At 33.9% G+C, this 24,290-nt stretch overlaps 1 long non-coding RNA gene across 1 annotated transcript; it reads right to left on the bottom strand.

The window, feature by feature from the left end:
- Nucleotides 1–2,482: 2,482 nt before the first annotated feature.
- On the bottom strand, nucleotides 2,483–22,007 carry LOC309622614. The gene is made up of 2 exons (XR_014241030.1): nucleotides 11,077–22,007; nucleotides 2,483–7,169 (listed from the first exon to the last, which is right to left on the bottom strand). It is a non-coding gene; the product is annotated as an uncharacterized lncRNA (long non-coding RNA).
- Between the last annotated feature and the right edge of the window lie 2,283 nt (nucleotides 22,008–24,290).

Below are 24,290 nucleotides of genomic sequence, written 5' to 3'. Positions count from 1 at the left end.
GTAGCTGCAAATTTGCAGCACCGTAATTGCCCAGCATGTGCTAACAAACTGTTCAGCTCATCCAGGCACACTCAGTCAGCAAGTAAGGAAGCAAAGAGGAGGAAGATAATCAATGGTAATCATTTCTGTATTTTTTTCCCCTTCCCTTCAAATGCCATTGTCATCTCACTTATGGAAGAAAAACAAAAAGCAATTTAGAAAGTTATCAAAGTGAAAAGGAGAAAAGTACTATTTAGAGACAAGAAATATTCATGTGAGTTGAAGGGAAGGTTTGCTTTCTTCAAAATTGAATGAGTACACTTTTGCAACAAGAAAGGATAACAGCACGTTGTTATAATGACAGTGGTCATTGCAACGGAAATCCAAAAGTATTGTACAATGAATTGAATTATGCTGTATGTATCAGCAGGAGATAAGCAGACAAATTGGATTAGAGATTATAATGATAGTCTGGTCCACAGTATTTTAGATTTTGAACATAACCAGTTAAAAATGAATACTCCAGTATTCTAAATATGTAATTAACTGGTAATAATTTCTATACTAATATGGCTGATCATAATACACATTAACTATCTAGTATACTTTTCTAGTGTACAGTTTTGTAGGTGTCATTGTTTATAGCAAGGCTAAAATGAACTCAAAGTCACTTCATTTCATATTCATTTGCATATATAGGTATATTTTCAGGCATGAGCTTAATTTGAATAAAAACATGTATTCAAAGTAATTTAAAATTGACATCCTAATCAAAATACCTCAAACATATATTCAAACTGCAAAATTTAATTTTGTAATATCCTTATGTCTCTTAGGAATAATAAGGTGAATTCAAATGGATGCCCTTAGATACTTGGATTTTTTGAAATTTTGGGGTTAAATAGAATTGTCTTAGTTAAAATATTTGAGAAAAAGGTGACTATTTTCTTCAGAGTTTTTTTTTTTTTTCAGGTGTTTTTGCTCATAATTCATGGTGAACATCAGATCTTATAATATTTACATTTGGGGAGGTTATCAAATCTTAGTTTATGCATATTAACATTTACTTTATCATGATAAACTTAGAATCACTCTGCTGTCATCATATTTCTTGTTTCTAATTTCTACTTTAATGGCAGGAGTCATGGAGGTAGGCAGCAGTACAACCAAAGAAAATCTGACCCAACTTTCGGGCATAACCTTGGTGTTTAGATCTCACTTGCTTTCGTTTATTTAGTTTACCAAGTCATTTGACTCCTCAGATAAGCATTATACTAAAGTCTATCGATCTGGATAATGTTCTGTATACAGTTTTCCAGATGCCCTGGTCATATATAGTTACCTCCGGGCCTAATGGGTAACTAGTTCTCTAAAGTGATAAGTACTTTTCAGCAAACATTTTCATGATTGATCACAACTCAGGACTGATCACAATTCAGCATGTTTACCTCTTAGATAATATGACCCACTAAGAGTCCTCAGCAAGTTATGAGCCAGTCAGACAGGAATTTCTTTTACACTGTTAAAATGATCACATGTGGTCTCTTCTCTCTCCCTGTAGGCGAAACTCTGCAGATAAGAGTCTGCAATTTTCTTCCTTAAAGCTATAAGAGTGCCTATGTGTTGGACTTTTCTGTAATTTTGTCCAAAACACCTGTATCATTTCCTTATATGCCCCTGCTCCTATTGAAGTGTGCATACAAGTATTCCACCCTTATAATTATCTATTTCTGTCCCTAACATCTTGTACTTATGAGCCCTGGATTTCTTGGAGACATGAGTTTTATTTTTATTTTTAATAAAAGGTTTATTCTAGATTAGCTTTAGATTTAGATAAAAGTTGTTAAGGCAGTAACATACGCTCCACATGCCCCATATGCCCCATACCCAGTTTCTCCTATTACTAACATTTTATGTTACTATGGTATATTTCTCACAATTAATAAACAAATATTGAAACATTATTAACAAAAGTTCATAATTTATCCAGATTTCTCTGCTTTTTATCTAATGTCCTTTTTCTGTTCCAGAATCCCATCCAGAGAACATTACATTTACTCCTCATGACTCATTAGGTTCCTCTTAATATAACAGTTTCTTAGACTTCCCTTGTTTTCAGTGACCTTGACAGTTTTGCAGCATACTGTTCAGTTAATTTGTAGAATGTCCTTTAACTGGGATTTGTCTAATATTCTCAAGATTAGACTCTGATTATGGGTTTTTTTAAAGGAAGAACACAATGGTAAAATGGCATTGTTACATCATGGCAAGGGTGCATAATAACAGCATGACTTACTGCTGTTGGTATTAACCTTGCTCATTTGGCTGAGGTAGTGTTTGTCAGGGTTCTCCACTGTAAGTTATTCTTGTTTTGCTTTTTTCCATACTGTACTCTTTGGAGGGAAGTGACTATGTGCAGCTCACTTAAAGTGTGAGGACTTATGCTCCATCTTCTTGAAGGATATGTGGAAATTAAACAACACACTTGTAAATAACCCATAGGTCAAAAAAGAAATCTCGAGAAGTTAAGAAATATAGTACTTGAACTAAATAAAAATGAAAACACACCTTATATCAAAATTTGAGAGCTGCATCAAAAGCAGTATATAGCATTGAATATATTAAGAAAAGAGGAAAGATCTAAAATCAATAATCAAAGTTTCCACCACAGAGAACTAGAAAAAGAAGCAAACTAAATCCCAAGTAATCAGATGAAAATAAATAAAAAGAATAAGAACAGAAATGAATATAAATAAAAATAATTAGAAATGAAATTGAAATCAGGAACAAAATAGAGAAAATCCATGAAGCTAAAAGTTGTTTAAAAAAAAAAGAAAGATCAATAAAATTGGTAAGCCTTAGCCAGCCTAACTAAGAAAAAGACAGAAAGGTCACAAATTATTAATATAAGAAATGAAAGGGGTTCATCAATACAGAGCCTATGGACATATAAAGGAATATTATGAACAACTCTGTGTCCACAAATTTAAGAACCTAGGTGAAATGGACCAATTCCTTGAAAGTCAAAAGCTCCCAAAACTCACATAAGAAGAAGGAGACAATCTGAATAGGCCTATGTCTATTAAAGAAACTGGATAACCTTGGGCATAGTGATGAATTTTTAGATACAACAACAAAGGCACAATCCATGAAAGAAACAGTTGATAAGCTGAACTTCATTAATATGAAAAACTTTTCCTCTGCAGAAGACTCTAACAAACGAATGAGAAGATAAGCCACAGACTGGGAGAAAATATTTGCAAAAGACACATCTGATAAAGGACTTTTATGAAAATATACAAAGAACTCTTAAAATTCAACAATAAGAAAATAAACAAAGTGATTAATAAATGGCCAAGAACCTGAAAAGACATTTCACCAAAGAAGATATACAGATGGCAAATAAACATATGAAAAGATGTTCAGCATCATATGTCATCAGAGAAATGCAAGTTAAAACAACAATAAGATACAGCTATACACTTATCAGAATGGCCAAAATCCAGAACACTGACATCAAATTCTAGCAAGGATGTGGCAAGGATATGGAGTAACAGGAACTCTCATTCATTGCTGGTGGGAATGAAGAAGGTACAGCCACTTTGGAAGGCAATTTGGCTGTTCTTAATCTTAAATCTAAACATACTCTTATCATGTGATCTAGCAATCATGCTTCTTGGTATTTATCAAAAGAGTTGAAAACTTATGTCAACATAAAACCTGCACATGGATGTATAGAAGATTTACATATAATTGCCCAAACTTGGAAACAATGAAGATATTCTTCAGTAGGTGAGTAGATAAATAAACTGTAGTACTTCCAGACAATGGAATATTATTCAGTGCTAAAAATAAATGAACTATCAAGCCATGAAAAGACAGGGAGGGAACCTAAATGCATGTTGCTCAGTGAAAGAAACCAATCTGAAAAGACTACATACTATGTGATTCCAACTATATGACATTCCAGAAAAGGCAAAATTATGGAGATAGTAAAATATCAATAGGGTGGGGATGAATAGGGTGTAGTGCAGAGGATTTTTCAGGCATTGAAAATACCATGTATGATACTGTAATGGTGGATTCATGTCATTATAGATTTGTCCAAACCCATAGAATGTACAACACCAAGAGTGAACCCTAATGTAAACTTTGGATGATTCTGATGTGTCAGTTAGGTTTATCAATTATAACAAATGTACCATTCTGGCAGGGGATGTTGATAATGAAAGAGGCTATCCATGGGTGTGGGCAGGGGTATATGGGAAATTCAGGATCTTCCTCTCAGTTTTGCTGTGAACCTGATAGTGCTTTAAAACAACGTCTTAAAATATCTATTTGGTTCTTTTAAAGTCTTTGCTGAGACTTTTTATCTTCCCATTTGTTTCAAATGTCCTTGTAATTGCTTGTTGCAGCATTTTATGATGGTGATTTAAAATCCTCATCAGATAATTCTAATATCTGTAGCATTCAATGTTGGCATCTGTTGATTTTTTTTCTTTTTTTTCCATTCAACTTCAGATTTTCCTGATTTTTGCTGCAGGGGAAAGGAATAGACACCAATTATTTGCTACCAAGTAGAATTAAGTCCAGCTTTCCCATTCAGCCTCTGTTGACACCTAGTGGGGAAGATTCTCCTGGTTTCTCAGGGGAAGGATGGGAATCAAGGCTACCCAATACGACCTCCATTTGTACTACATTGGCTGGGAGGGCAACTCCTTCTTGGCCTCCATGGTCATATGGTAAAAGGCAGAGTACTGACTCCACCAGATCTCTTCTGAAACTTTCTCCACATAGAGGGGAAGGAAGCTATTTTACCTCCACGTAGAGGTAGAAATTCAGACTCCCTTTGAGGTCACTGACAGGGGCCAGTGGGTTATGGCTCAGTACTGCTGGGCAGTGATGAAAGCCCCTGTTCCACACTGTGCCTTGTTAGATACTACACCAGCAGCGGTCAGTGTGGGATCAGGTCTCCTCATTACAACCTTATGCCCTTGGAAGTCTGGGCAGCTGTCAATGGTGGAGGTTGGACAGCACTTTTTCTGTAGAGTAGAGTGGTCATTGTCTAAATGATTTCTATATTGCTAGCTGTCCCTTTTGGGGTTTGTTGGTTTGAGAGAGTAGTTTTTGAGTTCTTTGAGTTTTTAAGTGGTTCTATGATTATAAAGACTTTTCTTCACTTACCAGACTCTATTTCATATTTTAATATATAAAAAAAGAATCATAATCTAAAACATGGGACATTTTAAGGAGAAAATGTGCTTTAATCAACTGCAAGAAGGTGCATAGTAGACCAGAATAACATATTTATAGTAGCTACATTACTAGCTAAATTCAGTGTCACTTATGAATTACTGGAGAGTAAGGTGATATAATAAGAAAAATTGGAAATTTCATAACCCTATGTTTGAACTCTAGAAAACATGAGACAAAAAAATCAGATTCTAGTGATAATGATTCTCCAAATGAATGCTTAAATGGTAAAAATATTACTTTTCTCTTTTTGTTCAAAAGAAAAAGAAAAGAATCAGGTAAGACAAAGAGCTGAAATTTTGAAAGGAAATAGTTGAATAGTGACAAGTAAACACGTGAAATTTATATGTACATATATTGAGGATATATATAAATATATATGTATATACACACATATATACATACACACACATATATACACATACACGCATGCACACACGAGATTTTAGAATCTCAGAACCTTGTATCTTATTGAAAATATGTTTGTAATGCTGTTTTTGATAAAAAACAATAGCAATGGTTTCACCTCTGGAAAAAAATACCTTCTTTAGTAAACCTGAACTAAAAACAATTTCAATGGGTATGAAATCTCCATATATTTACAATTTGATGATATTGGGTATATTAACCAAAATCCAACTCCAGTGTTCAGCATTGAAACCACACACACAAGCACACATACACATGTACAGAATGTGTATACAACACTTTTTTTGCTGGTTAAATACAAAAAGAAAAACACATTTGGTTTATCAATAGTAAAATTGGGGGTTTTTATTCAGCTAGTATTTACTAAATGTCTACTATGTGGTAGGTGCTGTTTAGGATCTCTCAAGACATACAGTGTACAAAATAAATCAAAACTCTTCCCTTACAGAGATCACATTCCAGTGGACGAAAACACAACATAAATAAATACATAGGAAAATATAATTTATGTCAATGGTGACAAATGCTAGGGAGTGACAGTGCTCCGTAAAAGGGATGGCTATTGCCATAGACTAAAAATTTGTGTACCCCAAATTTCATATGTTGAGACCTATTCCCCAATGTGATGGTATTTGAAGGTGGAGCCTTTGGAAAATGATTAGGTCATAAGGACAGGGCTCTCATGAATGGGATTAGTGCTCTTATAAAATAGACCCCAGGGAGGGAGCACCCTCTCTCCCTCCAACAAGTAAGGACACAGCAAGAAGATGACCATATATCAACCAGGAAGTGGACCCTCACCAGATACTGAATCTGCCAGCCCCTGATCTTATACTTTTCAGCCTCCAGAACTGTAAGAAACAAATGTCTATCGTTTATAAAGCACCCAGTCTATGGTATTCTATTATAGCAGCCTGAACATACTCAGACAGCTATGTAAACTGGGGAAGCAAGAAACTTTAGTAATATTAATCATCACTGGAATAGTTCAAGAAGAAAGTTTGGTAATATTCATGTTCATTAAACCTGAATGCTGTGAGATATAACATGGATCTTGGTGTCCTGCAATGATGATTAGGATATACTTGTTAATCTATTAGTTACTAATATTCAGTAATTTTTATAAACAATCAAATATTTATGGATCACCTAATGTGATCTTTTTTGATTTTCAACCCACTTCAGAGGACTTCAACTTTTGCATAAGGAGAAATTTGAAAGATTGGATATTTAAGACATGAGATTACTTCAGTTGGAAATGAGGAATATCAAATAATATATTATTAATCAAACATAACTACAGTGAATTCCCATATAGGAAATATTAATATCACCTTATAGCAATTATAGGAAAAGAGCTTAAGGAAATTGGAAAACTCCAGCTAAGAAGTAACTTGCAGTTTCTTAAAGACAGTTTTGTCAAAAGAGGTTGGAGTTTACTCTCCGCATGTCAAGATGCTCCTTAGGTCAATATGCAGTGTCCTAAGATCCTCTCAGATGGTTTCAACCTGAATGGAAAGAAACACAGTAATTACCTGCATTTAATGTAATATAATGAAGTGGAAACCTCAAGTCCTATACATGATGATGTTGCAGGAGGAGAACCTTAGGCACATCATGGTTTAGAAATTTGCTAGAGTTCATCTTAAGTTAAATATAAAAGTAAATCTCTAAGTTTCAAGGGTAAAGGATTGATTTGCTATAGTTGACATTATTTATGTGTCAAAACATCTTAAATTTTAGAATTTAAGAATGCTGCATTTTTATTAAATTTGAATTTAAAACAATTTCAATAATAAGAAATCTCAAAACTATGTATTCAATATTGCTGATGAATATTCATAACCTGACTTTTATTATATATTCAGCACTTAAATTTTGACAAGTTCCTTCAGGTTCTAAATGGATTTATAAAGCTTTATGTCAAAATTTTAATTGTAAAATTTATATAAACCCAACTGATTGTTTAAAGATGCTTTCCTCTCATAAAATTTGTAATTTTGTCCTGATACGAAAGGTGATAATCATGATGAGAAGGATGATAAAACGATACTGATTTTTTAAATTAAATTTTAATTTTCTATTAGAGTATAGTTGATTTACAATGTTCTGTTAGTTTCAGGGGTACAGCGAAGTGATTGTTATACATGTGCATATATCCATTCTTTTTCAGATTCTTTTCCCATATAGGTTATTACAGGTTATTGAGTTCCCTGTGTTATACAATAGGTCCTTATTGATTATCTATTTTATATATAGTACTGTGTATATGTTAATCCCAAACTCCTAATTTATCCCTCCCCCCACCTTTCCCCTTTGGTAACCATAAATTTTCAAAGTCTGTGAGTTTGTTTCTGCTTTGTAAATAACTTCATTTGTATCATTTTTTTAAGATTCTTCATATAAGCAGTGTCATATTATATTTGTCTTCTCTGTCTGGCTTTCCTTCACTTAGTATGGTAATCTCTCGGTCCATCCATGTTACTGCAAATGGCATTAATTCAATATTTTTTATGGTAATATTCCATTGTATATATGTACCACATCTTCTTATCCATTCCTCTGTCGATGGACATTTTAGGTTATTTCCGTGTCTTGGCTATTGTAAATAGTGCTGCAATGAACATTGGGGTGCATGTATCTTTTCAAATTATGGTTTCATCCAGATATATGCCCAGGAGTGGGATTGCTGGAACATATGGTAGTTCTATAGTTCTATTTTTAGTCTTTTAAGAAACCTCCATACTGTTCTCCATAATAGTTATACCAATTTACATTCCCACCAATAGCACAGGAGGGTTCCCTTTTCTCCACACCCTCTCCAGTATTTATTGTTTGTAGACTTTTTGATGATGGCCATTCTGATTGGTGTGAGGTGATACCTCATTGTAGTTTTAATTTGTATTTCTCTAATAATTAGTGATGTTAAGAATCTTTTCATGTGCTTTTTGGCCTTCTGTACTTCTTTGGAGAAATGTCTATTTAGATCTTCTGCTCATTTTTTTGATTGGGTTGTTTCCTTTTTCAATATTGGGTGGCATGAGCTGTTTGTATATTTTGGAGATTAATCCCTTGTCAGTTGCTTCGTTTGCAAATATTTTCTCCCATTCTGTGGGTTGTCTTTCATTTTGCTTATGGTTTCCATTGCTGTGCAAAAGCGTTTAAGTTTAATTAGGTCCCACTTGTTTATTTTTGTTTTTTTCATTACTCTAAGAGGTGGATCCAAAAAAGATACTGCTGCGATTTTTGTCAGTGTGTTCTGCCTATGTTTTCCTCTCAGAGTTTTATAGTATCTGGTCTTACATTTAGGACTTTAATCTATTTTTAGTTTATTTTTGTGTATGGCATTAGAGAATGTTCTAGTTTCATTCTTTTACATGTAGCTGTCAAGTTTTCCCAGCACCACTTATTGAAGAGACTGTCTTTTCTCCATTGTATAGTCTTGCCTCCTTTGTCATAGATTAATTGACCATAGGTGTGTTGGTTTATTTCTGGGCTTTCTCTCCTGTTCCATTGATCTATATGTCTGTTTTTGTGCCAGTATCATACTGTTTTGATGACTGTAGCTTTGTTCTATAGGCTGAAGTCAGGGAGCATGATTCCTCCAGCCTCATTTATCTTTCTCAGGATTGATTTGGCTATTCATAGTCTTTTGCTTCCATACATATTTTAAGATTTTTTGTTCTAGTTCTATGAAAAATGCCATTGGTAACTTGATAGGGATTGCATTGAATCTGTAGATTGCCTTGGGTAGTATAGTCATTTTGACAACATCAATTCTTCCAATCCAAGAACATGGTATATTTTTCCATCTGTTTGTAACCTCTTCAATTTCTTTCATCAGTGTCTTATACTTTTCAGAGTACAGGTCCTTTGTCTCCTTAGGTAGGTTTATTCCTAGGTATTTTATTCTTTTTGATGTGATGATAAATAGAATTGTTTCCTTAATTTCTCTTTCTGATCTTTCATTGTTAGTGAATAGAAATGTAAGAGATTTCTATGTATTAATTTTGTATCCTGCAACCTTACTGAATTCATTGATGAGCTCTAGTAGTTTTCTGGTAGCATCTTTAGGATTTTCTATGTATAGTATCATGTCATCTGCAAACAGTGACAGTTTTACTTCTTTTCAAATTTGGATTTCTGTTATTTCTTTTTCTTCTCTGATTGCCATGCCTAGGACTTCCAAACTATGTTGGATAAAAGTGGCGAGAGTGGACGTCCTTGTTTTGTTCCTGATCTTAGAGGAAATGCTTTCAGCTTTTCACCATTGAGTATGATGTTAGCTGTAGGTTTATCATATATGGCCTTTATTATGTTGACGTATGTTCCCTCTATGCCCACTTTCTGGAGAGTTTTTATCAAAATGATAATTTTTTAATATTTAATGACAACGCTAAAACAGGCACTGTACTAAATGCTTTGTGGATAATCTCAATTACAGTTTACAGATTCCTCTGGGTGGTTGCTCAGAATCACACTTAGTAATGGATAGGAGCAATACTCAAACTCTAGACTATCCCTGAAGTGGGTGTACTTAATCCCTATCACCCTATCTTGAATCAGAATCTGATTATTTTTTTAAATCATTGTGGTTATGGATAGAATAAACAAAATATGTTCCCCAAAATCATAGAATAATTGTACCATGTGATGTTTTTAGCATCTAGAAGAGGTAAAATTACTATAAACATAAGAAAAGAATCATTTAGCTTACTGTTGAAAAAAATAATACTTTGGCTAATAGTTTGACAAAAGTGGGGGGAAATTTACAAATACCTTAACCATAATATATTTACTAAAATTAGTTAGGATCTCTATAGATTTTGCTATACCTGTGGAGAACATCAATTACGATCTTATTTTTATCATCCCTTCAAGCCACTCACAGATTCTAAAAAATTGAAAGATTCTGCCTAATACTTACAACATGATCATTTTTATTCTTAAAACTAGTATTTAGCCCATAGTCGGTTTTTAATTAATTTTTATCACCTGTGTAATAACGCTAGGGAAGTATGCAGGCTTTACATCTTGCCATATACATTAATACTGTCAGGTTCAGCCTCCCCATTCATGCATATCACCTGCAGCTTTGCTCAGTTGACTTTCAACTGTGGCTCCAGGAACACATGTATAAGATTTATCTTAGATTGAGCATGTTTACTAATAGGAAGTGAAATGATGAAGCTTTTTCTACAAGGGAAAATAAAGCAAGTTGTATTTTTTTAGTTGTCCTCATATATAATCTCGAATCCTGTACCTGTAGCTGACTTTAAGATCAATTTAAATTCTAAATGTCAAAGGAAGAACAAAAAAGAGAATATATTTTATATTTTGAAAAATAAGTTCTGGAAAGGAACTTTGCATCAGCTTTCAAATTTTTATTTAAGAATTATTTGAGTAGCACTGTACCTAATCATTGCCAAGACACCATCATGGACAGAGTTGTCTGTAGACCATCAAGCTGGTGAGGGTTACCAGGTTCTGGGTAGGACAGGCTCTTGCAGGTACAGTGCACACACATGCACATGGAGTTCAGGTAGGTCACCAGCTGCTCCATCAACTACAACGTGAAAGGCCCTGTATGGAGGGCAATGTGATCATACTGTTGGAATCAGAGCAAGAGGCTCAGAGACTACGTTGATCCTGCGGAGCCCTGGATGTCTGGGTCAAGCACTTAGCCCATGTTTAGGATCTGTAACAGTTACAAAGTATCTAGAATTAATGTTAAAAGATAAAAATAAAAAACAAAGAAGTATTTGAATAAAATAAATACCTATATTTTGAAATAAACCATTTCCCAGAATGGATAGCATATTTTTAAGGATAATTTTATGTCCATTGACGTCCTAATGGGCAGTCAATAGATTGACAAAGAGAAAGATGCTAAATATAACTTATTCAGCTAGTCCCAAAATGAAAAATAATATTGACAAATAATACTTATAACTGTATAAATTTTAGTTCTTTGCAAAGTCATTCACCTCACATAGAAAAATGCACACATGCATGTACACACACACACACACACACACACACACACCTAGACTGCTATACTTGCAATAGTACCTGAACTAATGCTGAGAACAAATACTTTCTACATACTATGCTTTTGCTGATTCTGATAGCAGACAAGGAAAACAAACGTTTCATCTAAAAATCCATCCGGCTCTAAGTCAGTAGTGTACCTTCCAGTTTCTCCCCTTACCTCTAATACCTTACCACATCCAAAGAGTGAAAGATGGGGGGCTATCGGTACTCTAATCTATTACTTTTAAGTGGGTAATGTCAAACTCTTAAAATCAGAAAAATTGAACATTATAAATGTGGGCTTCCAGCTTCTTCTCTGAAGCTTTGTTTTATCCTATATAGTTAACTCTATATGATATTGAGCATAAAGTTAGCTGCTAAATTTACTGAATGTGTAATGATATTAAATAGACATCACGGTCCAATTTCTATTCAGACTTCAGGATAAATTTAGCTTATTCCATCATAAAGGCGTCAAACATCCATTTTCATAAATAGAATACATGGATGGCACCAATTAAAGCAAAATGATAATTAGAGTTAAAGAAATGGAAACTATAGTATCACACAGTCACAGCCAATAACTGAGCATTTTAGATGGAATCAAAGTCAATACAAAAACGAATTGATCAAGTCTGCATAATTGAAAATTTTTCTTTGCACAAATGAATAAACAATGACTAAGCTTTAGAAATGATAGTCCTGAAGCAAGAAGCAGATATCTCTGCACAATTTCTCATTGTAGAGTATGGAATTCATTAAAAAGAGACTAAAAGAACCATGATTGTTCATGATTGTATTTAGATAGTTGGATTCAGTGAATTATTTTTAATCATTACCTAGGCATCTATATTTGGAGAAATCAAGATAATAGTCTTGATTAAGGATATATTTCTCAAATAGATTCTTTGGTAAGCAGAATTCTAGATGTTACCCAAGGTTCACACACACTGGGGTACATATCTTCTACAATCTCTCTCCTCGATTGTGGGAAGGGCCTTTGAATATGATGAGATAAATTCTAGTGATTATGTTATATGACAAAAAATTTTTTCAGATGTAATTTAAGCCACTAATCAGTTGTCTTTGACTTAAATGGGAGATTACCCTGTGAGGGCTTGACCTAATCAAGTGCACTCTGTAAAAGAAAGACTGCGACCTACATGTAGGTCAGATATGTTCTCTGGCTGGCCTTGACAATATAAGCTGCCGAGTGACAGTGTTTATGCAGAGGCCAAAGGGCAAGGACCTGATGGGCACCTTTAGAACTAAGAGTAGTCTCCAACTAGCAGCTAGTAAGAAAATGGAACCTCAGTCATACAGCCACAAGGAAATGAATTCTGCTAACAACCCCTTGGGTTTGGAAGAGGGCCCTGAGCATCAAAAAAGAATGCTGCATGACAACCACTTTCATTTTAATTTTTTGAGACCCTGAGCAAAGGACCCAATGAAGCTATGCCCAGATTCCTATCCCACAGAAACTGTGAGGCAATACATGTATATTGCTTTATACTGTTTAGTTTTGGGTAATTTTTGTAGTCATAAAAAACTAATACAGACTCTAACCCTAAGAGTAATCTCCAGCTCCTACCTTTAGAAACAGCCTAAGCATTCCCTATTATTTTTATGAAAATAAACAAATTTTTAATTTTTTATAATAGTCATATTAATCAATTTCTTCTCTATTATTTTATGATAATGATATTTCTTAATCATGTCTCTTAATATCTTATTTTTCAAAAATATACATTTTCTTGTCAAGAATATAATTCATCACAAATCCCCTACATATTCCTACCTGAGGGAAAAATATTCTCTATTCATTCAGACACAGGTATAATTTGAATAAATCCCTACTTTTTACTTTCAAACAGGCCCAATCTATTGATATTTCACTCATTAAGGCATATCTAGTTGTGAAAACTTAACACCCAGAGTTGAAAAAGTAAATGTTTTATAGTGCATGTAGCAGCCAAATTTACAAAGTACATTAATGCAATACACAAAGAGTTGTAGAAACATGCAAGTCATGTACAAACATAACTACTTGAGGAAGGAAATCATTGCTGAGATGAGTTTTAGTTTGCTGTGTTTGTAAATGAGACACAATAAAAGTAATATTTTTTAGGAAAAGCAAAACATATTGTTATCTCTGATATTCATCACATTTGCTTATAAAGGTTATTTGTCCAACATTTATGAATGTGCTAACCAGGGAGTTATTGATACTACTTGTAAAACACTCTTAAATATACTCTCAGGGATACCTAGATTTTTAACTCCTCACAAAGGGCTTAAGTCTCTTCGCTAGACTGTAGTTATTGTTTTCCCTTCTCAGAAATAATTAACTCTTGATTCAAAATGTTTATCCATAAGGATAGATAATTAGAATAAGTATATAACATTGATTTTATCTTTTTCTTTTTTTTTTTACACATTTTTCACATTGTGGGAAATCATAACACTTCAGACTAAATAATAATTCTTCATATGCTTGCACTCTGTATGACTAGAAAGTGGTTTGATTTCCTGCCCCTGACTCCCTGCTGATAAATCTTCCCAAACAACTTTTACAGTTTATTAAGCTTCCACAATGGGTAAGCCCATTGTTCACATTCATCTTGTATTTCTTACAGTAACTCTAAAAGTTAGGTTTCAACCCCAAATCTTAAGGCTAAAGTTTAGCAACTTACCCTGAGGTCATAGCCACTGAAGCAGAGAAGAGATACTAACCATGTATCTGACTCTGAAGCCGTTTTTCTTTCCCAATTCAATGCCACTCCATCTTGTCTATGTCTATTTTATCAGTAGCAGCTAAATAAATTGGTTTCCCCTCTTTGATTTCCTCAGAGTTCATCCTAAGGCTCATGGCCCCTAATCACCCAATTCCAAAGCCACAGTTAATGAGAAGAAAAAACAAGATGGAGAAAAATAAAGAACCATGTTCTTCCTTTTATAGGCTTTCATTGTGAAGCTGGTAAAAAGACTGACTAGGGAGGCATGCTTAGAGTTTTTATTCTTCTATGGGACTGGGCAATCTTATTTCTGAATCACTGAGACTAAAAGTGATTTGGGGACTGTTTCTGATATATAATGTCAAGTAAAATTATGATCCTGTTAGAATTTTCATCTGGATCAGGGAAGTTTACACTCAATCAACAAAGCTTAAGAGGCCAGTGGACGATGATAAGTTGGTCTTGCTCCAAACTAAAGTTTGAACATCTTCTTACCTATGTCTGTTTGCTTTCCATGCTGCTCTATAATCTTGCTCAAATAGATTTAGCCTCTATGATTAACTATTTTGGTGACAGAAAAATCAGTGCAAACTGGCTTAAGCAACCAGGGAATATATTGACTCAGTAAGCACAAAGGAAAAAATGATGGCATTGGTTCCTGGTTTATTTCTACCTTCTTCAGTGTGTTCACTTAATTCTGTGGCTGTGCATAAGAGCAAGGTACGTGTATACAACAGATATCCCCTGGTTAAAGTCCCGTGGAAGGAGATATTGTCTTGAGGTGGTTTGAAAAAGCCTTGAGAGTCACCTTTATCAGATTAGCTTAGCTTGTGTTCACCGCTAAATATATTATGTGGCCAGGAAATCTTGTTCGGGGATGGACCTGCTTTACATATTCCAGGTTGCTAGAGGTAGAACCTCAGTTTCAGGCCACGTAGACTGAGAATGGGGGAAGGATGGAAGACCAAATGAAAAGCAGGGGCCATCTCAGGAAGAAAAAGGAATAGATGGTGGGAAAGCAAATAACTGTCCACTGAGAACAGTTTTTATGGAAGTTCTGTTCTAGCAGGATTTCTTTATTTCTGAACTTTCCAATAATTATACCAGATTTTAAGAACCAGATTCTTTCTGTTGTGTAACTCCAGTCTTCATACTTCTTTTCATATTAGCTTTTTACATCTTTCACTGTTATCTACCAACTGCAGGTGTTCAGCCCTGGGTTATAATAAGCCTTGTTCAGAGACTTTTCCAGAAGCTTGATGACAGTCTTTCTCCCTTGCCCCATTGTCAAAGGTGGATTCAAGCATTGCTTATAAATGTTTCAAGAAGTTAGATGAAATGTCTAAATCAGCCAAATGAACAGTTAAATATGATTTGCAGTCCGTGTAGATTTTGCTTGACGCTACGTTACTGAGATTTTCTCAGAAAGACTCCAGAACTACAATTTTTCTAGAATTTCTTTGTGAAAACACCGAGTTTAAAAAGCTGAACTGCAGTGGTGAAGCCATATAATGACCTTCAATTCCATAGCCATTTGCTTCCACTTGTTCATTTAAATCTGTGGTAGAAATCTGTTTAGCTTAATTGCCCTGCTATGAAATACAGAGATTTATGAAAAGATGTTAACAGCCTGTCCCCATGCCATCATTGAAAAGGCTCACTGGGTATTCAATAATAGGAAAGAAAAAAAGCATAAGTATAAAGAGGCAAAAATTATTTAGATCAACATGGCAAAGGTTTCTAGGGTACAAAGGAAAATTAAATCAAACAGTGGGTTTCTTTTCAATTGAGTCCTTTAAGGAAACAGGCAAGATGTAATGTTCTTTATTTGTCAGACAAGTGACAAGGTTAATCAGTGCTAATTGCCCAAGATTGGCCTCTCAGTTACGTCAGTTAATTAAAGTACACTCTCATATATACGGACCGAACCCTTCTGTGTGGTGGGTAGGCAGAGAAAAGAAAGGCATATATAGTAAGACCCTCTTCTAGTTGGAAAAAGAAATCAATACTGATTTAGTTGTAGCAGAATTGAGCCATTTTGTCTGCAGTCTTTTTATCTGCAAGGCACCCTGGCCAATAGTGTGGGAAAACATTCATGGAACGAATGCATTTAGCAAGAGTAATCATCATCATCGTGAAGTGCTTATCAGAAACGAAGACAAAATGCAATTAGGCTAGATTTACAGTTGGACCAATAATTACCACTCAGATGTTTCAGCTGAATGGAAAATACTTGATTCCAAACCATGACATTTGTGTTCGATTGCTTTCTCCTCCTTTCTCTTGTGATCTCTAACCCTCCTCCATTTTCTTTTCTTTTTTTTTTTATTTATAAAATATGTCAGTCATGATGTAGCACAGCTGAATAATTGTCATAGAGTCAAATGCTTGCAGATGGTTAATGGAAACAGAAAATTAAATGAACAGCAGTAAAGAAACTCATACAAAATTAAAGAACTCTATTGCAAATTTAAAGGGTCATTTGGTTTCATCAAAAATCAAATAATATGAATATGTTATCCTCTGCATGAAAGAGACTATGTTAAATTGTTTTGAGAGCTGAAAACTGAGCAATCAATGGTGTGCTAATGAAATTTTTGAAAAAATCATGCACTATTGAAATATGCTGGAAATTGTCATTTATTCCCTACAGAAGAAGGTCTACTTTGGGGGATCAATTTTTTTGAGCTATTGTTTACTTAAATTATTGAACTGATGATGGGACTTGAAACAAGTTAAGACTGTTACTAGCAAGAAATGAGAGTAGGATTAAACTTAAGCAGACGTCTCTGAGTTGCAAGGAAAAAAAAAAAAAAAAAAAAACCCACCAAACTAGTTACTCTTTCAAAAGTGTCTTGTCTGAGATTTTTTCCTCATATGACAGAAACCCAACAGTTCATAACACATTCATGATCTGTCCAAAGAACAGAATCAATGGCCTCATTGACCTGCCAGGACTTAAAACGGTTTAGGCCAACTAAGCTGTCATCTGCCTGGCATTTTTCAAATATATAACTGATAAAACTTCTGTGAAAAGAAAAGCTGTCTTTCTGGTGAAGCACTGGATATAATGTTGTATGGTGTCGTTCAGAAGTGGATTTCAGTTACAGATTCTTTAAGAATAGATTTCAAGATTACAAAGCATTACATTCTTTATTCACTCCTTTTTATTTTTCATTATCCTCTCCATTCTCTGGAAAACCTAGACGTCAATATGAAATGTCTTTTGTCCATGATAGAAATGATTTTCGTGTTTGATAGTTGCTCATATCAAAGGGAAAGAAAAATAAAGACATATAATTGAGTCTTCATTGAAAATAACTCAGGCATTTGTGACATTGCCTTGAATGGCTATCTAATAGCTGAATATTTTTAATGACTAACAAAGTCTTAGAGGATGTTTGAAAGTGAGTCAGTTTTTCACACAAAAAAACAGGTCTACAAAATAAATATTCCTAATAGAACAGCTTTAAAAAGGTTAAAATAAAATATGTTTAAAAAAATAAATCCCTTAAGATGCTTCATAGTCTTTTCAAATGCAAAACAAAATGTATCTTACCTTGCACTAATGAGAAAGAAATATTATAAATATATATATTTTTTCTTTTCAATTACACTTCATGCTTTAAACCATTAAAACTATCTTTGATAGGTTTTTTTTCTGCTCTCACACTTCTGAGCTGTCAGTAGCTTGTATAAAATTGATTCTATCAATATAAAATTGATACATAGATGAAAATATTGATTCAACTTTTCATTTAAGTACAAAATACCTTACTTTAAATCATACCTGACAAAGGTAACATTTAGTTGCTTCTTATTTCATGTTAAAGTAAGGTGAGAACAAAAATAGCTCAACAATTTGAATAGTTTATATGAATAAGTTATAATGAAATGTCCAATTTTATTGAGTTGAAGCATTTTTCTGTACATTTTCAAATGTTACTCCAATTTAAAAGACTTTATGCCTTTTTTCTAACTAAAGCTCTTTAATATGCCTTTTTTACATGAGAGTGATATTGTTGTCATTTTAAATCCAGCCATCTAAATACCAAATGTAGAAGCATTATCTAGACAGTATACAACAATGGAACTCTTTGAAGATTCATCACTAAAAAATAATTATCTGTAGAAGAAATCTGTAGCAGGGACATTGCTATTAATCCCACTTAATATCATCACTCTTCAGTTTTTCTTAAAAATTTACCTTTTTTTCTTTTCAAATAAAATGTAAGAGATTTTCATGCCAGAAGAAAACTCTTTATTTTGTTGTATTAAATTGCAATTTCTACAAATATCCCAACTCTATTAAAGGCCTGTATTAAATACTTCTGTTCAGTACCAAGTACATTTCATACACATACAGTACAGTGCATGGGTGTGCCTGAAACATTATACACCTTGATAAATAAATTCCATTTTTGATAAATATATTCCCTTAAATTAATACATATCACAGCTGCAAACTTGAGGGGAAAATACAAAACATTTATACTACTATTTAGAGTGCTCTTCTGGGTTCAGGATGGCACTAGAAGTTAGGGAAGATGTTTTTCAACAGTTTGAGATTCCGTGGATGAGACAAGTCTAACAACCATGAAATAAGTACAAAAATAATTATAAGTGCATTGTAATTTTAAAGAGCTGTCAAGGTCAAAAAAAGCTGCAGAAAGACGACAGTGGGAGGCATGTTACACTGCTCAGGTCCACCTTCAGAATTAGGGCACTCATTATCCCAGTTGGCGGGAGTGTTTTCCACTGACAGCTCACAGCTGAGTCCCTCCCTTAGAATTACCCTTCAGCACCTAAGGGAGCTGCCTCACAAACTTGTCTGCCTTCACCTCAGGCTGCATCTGGTGATTAATGTGGGTAAAAAGTGTCAGCACCCTTGTCTCACTTCCAGGCATTGTTCAAAGGCCACCACAGTTTCAGTGTTCCCCATGAGATCAGACAAAGCCATTGTTATTACTTCCTTAATTTGCCCAATACTACGTTCCTCATTTAGTCATTGTGGGTCACTTGAGAGTAAGCCTTAATAAACTTCTTGCACAGAGATCTTAGTCTCAGAGTCTCATAGCCAGTAACCCAATCTAAGTGTGAGACCTTAATTCGAACTTGAGTGATTGGCAGCATTTGGATGATAGAGAAATGAAGGGAAACCATCTTAGCCTGGTGTGGCATGGAATACACAAACCAAGGTGGAAAAGTGGAAGTGGCTTGTTATGTTTGTAAGATGGTGAAGAGGTTCTGGTCTGATCATCTGAGGGATTTTCAGGGAATTATTTGAAATGAGAATGTACAAGACAGATGGCAGTAGAATGTGACAAGTATTAAAAGACACGTAAAAGATTTGGATTTTATTGAGTAGATGTTTGCAAGTCAATCTAAGACTTGAATAAAAATGTAATGTTTAAGAAAGCTTGATATGACAAGGATATGCAGTGTGGAATAGAATCAGGAATAACACCACAAATTCATGTCTTAGAGAATGAAGGCCTGTGTAGGTGACAACAGAAAAGGATTTCTTCTCTCTCTTTCTCTCTCTCTCTCTTTCTGGTTTCTCTTTCTCTCTCTTTCTCTCTCTCTCTCTCTTTCTGCGTTGAGAAAAAAAGGAAAAAAAACCTCACATATACATTTTTTTAAAGATTGTATTAAATCTTTGATCCAGGACATCATCACATCATCTCTTGCTGAGTTAGGTTATATCCACAAGTGTATTTTCGCAAAAAATACATCAGTCATCTTGGCATATTTTTTTAAAATTTATATGCAATTTTTAAAGGTTACTTCCCATTTAAAGTTATAACAAAATATTGGCTGTATTCCCTGTGTTGTACAATACACCCTTGAGCCTATCTTATACACAATACTTTGCATATTTACTCTTTGCATATTTAGAATGCCCTTCTGCTGACTTTTATTTTTAATTGAGGTATAGCTAAAGTACAATATTGTGTAAGTTTCAATTGTACAACATAGTGATTCACAATTTTTAAAGGTTATATTCCATTTATAGTTATTATAAAATATTGGCTATATTCTCTATGTTGTACTATATAACCTAGTAGCTTATTTATTTTATCCTTAGTAGTTTGTACCTCTTAATAACCTACCACTATCTTTCCCCCTTCACTCTCCCCACTGGTAACAACTAGTTTGTTCTCTATATCTTTGAGTATGTTTCTTTTTTGTTATATTCACTAGATTGTTTTATTTTTTTAGATTCCACATATAAGTGATATCATACAGTATTTGTCTTTCTCTGTCTGACTTATTTCACTTAGCATAATATGCTCCAAGTCCATCCATGTTGTTGTAAATGGCAAAATATCATTCTTTTTATGGCTAGGTAGTGTTCCATTGTACATATAAACCACATCTTCTTTATCCAATCATCTGTTGACGGACACTTAGGTTGCTTCCGTATCTTGGCAATTGTAAATAACGCTGCTAATAAAATTGAGGCTCACATATTTTTTCAAATTCGTGTTTTCTTTCTTTTTATTTTTTTGGATAAATACCCAGGAGTGGAATTGCTGGGTCACATGATAGTTCTATTTTTATTTTCTTGAGACACCTCCACTATTTTCCATAGTGGTGGCACCAGTTTACCTTCCCACTAACAGTGTACCAGGGTTCCCTTTTCTCCATATCTTCACGTACTTTTGTTATTTCTGGACTGTTTGATGATAGCCATTCTGACAGGTATGAGGTGATACCTCATTATGGTTTTAACTTACAGTTCTCTGATGATTAACAATGTTGAGCATCTTGTCATGTGCCTGTTGGCCATCAGTATGTCTTCTTTGGAAAAATGTCTATTGACTTCTTCTGCCGATTTTTTTAATTGTGTTGTTTGGGGTTTTTTGATGTTGATTTGTATGAGCTGTTCATATATTCTGGATATTAACCCTTTATTGGTCATATCATGAGCAAATATTTTCTCCCATTCAGTAGGTTTTCTTTTTTGTGGATGGTTTCCTTTGCTGTGCAAAGGCATTTAAATTTAATTAGGTCCCATTTGTTTATTTTGCTTTGATTTCCTTTGCTTTAGGAGATAGCTCCAAAAAAATATTGCTACAATTGATGTCCAAGCATGTTCTCCCTATGATTTTTTCTAGGAGATTTAGGGTTTCCTGTCTTAAATTTAGGTTTTTAATTCATTTTGAGATTATTTTTGTATATGGTGTTAGAGAATGTTCTAATTTCATTCTTTTACATGTAGCTGTCCAGTTTTCCTAGCACCATTTATTGTTGAGACTGTCTTTTCTCCATTGTATATTCTTGGCCTCCTTTGTCATAAATTAATTGGCCATAAGTGGGTGGGCTCTCTATTCTGTTCCACTGATCTATGTGTCTATTTTTGTGCCAGTACCATATTGTTTTGATTACTATAGCTTTGTACAGCCTGAAGTCAGGAAGCATGATTCCTCTAGTTTTCTTGCTTGATATTATTTCAATTTTCTTAAATTTACCAAGGCTTATTTTGTGGCCTAGCATGTGATATCTTGGAGAATGTTCCACGTGCACTTGAAAAGAATGTGAATTCTACTCCTTTGAATGAAATGTTTTATATATATATATATATATATATATATATATATATATATATATATATATATATACACACACACACATATATATGTGTGTGTGTATATATATATATATACACATATATATATATATGTGTGTATATATATATATATATGGTCATTTGGTATAATGTGTCATTTAACATTAGCGCTTTATTGATTTTCTGTCTGGATGATCTGTCCATTGATGTAGATGGGGTGTTAAACTCCCCTACTATTATTGTGTCACTGTCGTTTTCTCCCTTTATGTCTGTTAACATTTGCTTTACATATTTAGGTACTCCTATGTTGGGTGAATATATATTTACAATTGTTGTATCTTCTTGGATTGATCCCTGGATCATTATGTAATGTCCTTCTTTCCTCTTGTAGCAGACTTTATTTTAAAGTCTATTTTGTCTGATATAAGTATTGATACTCTGGCTTTCTTTTCATTTTCATTTGCATGGAATAACTTTTTCCATTCTCTGACTTTCTGTCTGTGTGTGTATTTAGATCTGAAGTGAGTCTCTTATAAGTAGCATATATAAGGGTGTTCTTTTTGTATCCATTTAGCCACACTATGTCTTTTGATAGGAGCATTTAGACCATTTACATTTAAAGTAATTATTGCGACGTATGTTCCTGTTACTATTTTGTTAATTGTTTTGGGGCTGTTTTGCAGATCTTTTTTATGCCTTTCTACTTCTTTTGTTCTCTTCTCTTGTGATTTGATGATTATCTTTAATGTTATATTTAGATTCCTTTTTCTTTTGTGTGAGTGTATCTATTATAGATTTTTGGTTTGTGGCTACCTCTCTCTCTCTCTCTCCGTGTGTGTGTGTGTGTGTGTGTGTGTGTGTGTGTGTGTGTGTGTATATATATATATATATATGTTTTATGTTGCTGATCTCTTAATTTCAAATGCATTTTAAAAACCCTGCATTTGTATTCTCCTCCCCTTATGATTACTGTTTTTGATATCATGTTTTATATCTAACTATTTTCTGTACCCCTTAACTGCTTATTGTGGATACAGATGATTTTATTACTTTTGTCTCTTAACATTCCCACTAGCTTTGTGCATAGATGATTTTCTACCTTTATATGTTTGCCTTTCGAGACTTTTTTTTCCTTTCATTATTTTCATGTTTCTCATTGTGTCCTTTTCATTTCTGTATTTCCTGGACTTGGATGACTGTTTTCTCTCCCAGGTTAGGGAAGATTGCAGCTATTATGTCTTCAGTTATATTCTCAGCCCCTTTCTCTCTATCTCTGCTCCTTTGGGATCCCTATAATGAAAAAATTAGTGTGGTTAATGTTGTTCCAGAGGCATCTTAAACTGTCCTCATTTCTTTTCAACATTTTTTCTTTTTTCTGCTCAACAACAGTGAACTCTGTTCCATTACTCTGTTCCAGTTCACTGATATGTTCCTCTGTGTTATTTAGTCTATTGACTCTTATAGTGCATTTGTTTTATTTCTGTTATTGTATTCTTCATCTCTGTTTGATTGTTCTTTATATTTTCTATCTCTTTGTTAAAAACTTCTAACTTCTCATTCTCTGCATCCATTCTTCTCCCAAGTTATTTAATATCTTTACAATCACTACCCTGGACTCTTTCAAAGTTAGATTACCTGTCTCTATTTCACTTAGTTCTTCTTCTTGGGTTTTATCTTGTCCCTTCCTCTGTCCTCACATTTTGCCTAACTTGCTGGGGTTCTTTGTTTTTTTGTGTTTTGTTTTTTATTGAAGTGTAGTTGATCTGCAAGTTTGTTTTAATTTCTGCTGTACACCAAAGTGATTCAGTTATAAATCTATCATCTATCTATCTATCCTTTTTCAGATTATTTTCCACTACAGGTTATTACAAGATATTGAATATAGCTCCCTGTGCTATACAGTGGATCCTTGTTGTTTACCTATTTTATATATAGTACTCTGTATCTGTTAATGCCAAGTTACAAATTTGTCCCCCCCCCACCTTTACACTCTGGTAACCATAAGTTTTTCCTATGTCTGTGAGGCTATTTCTGTTTTATAAATAAGTTCATTTGTAACATTTTTTTAAGATTCCACAGATAAGTGATATCATATGATACTTCTTTGTCTGACTTGCTTCACATAGTATGATAATCTTTAGGTCCAGTCATGTTGCTGCAAATGGCAATATTTCATTCTTTTTTTATGGCTGAATAATATTCCAACATATATATCATGTCTTCTTTGTCCATTCATCTGTTGATGGACATTTAGGTTGTTTCCATGTCTTGGCTATTGTGAATAGTAC

This window comes from Balaenoptera borealis, assembly GCF_965194805.1.
Source record: "Balaenoptera borealis genome assembly, chromosome: 2".
Lineage (NCBI taxonomy): Eukaryota > Metazoa > Chordata > Mammalia > Artiodactyla > Balaenopteridae > Balaenoptera > Balaenoptera borealis.
Note: the sequence above shows the minus strand (reverse complement) of the source record. Positions and strands in the feature narration are given on the sequence as shown.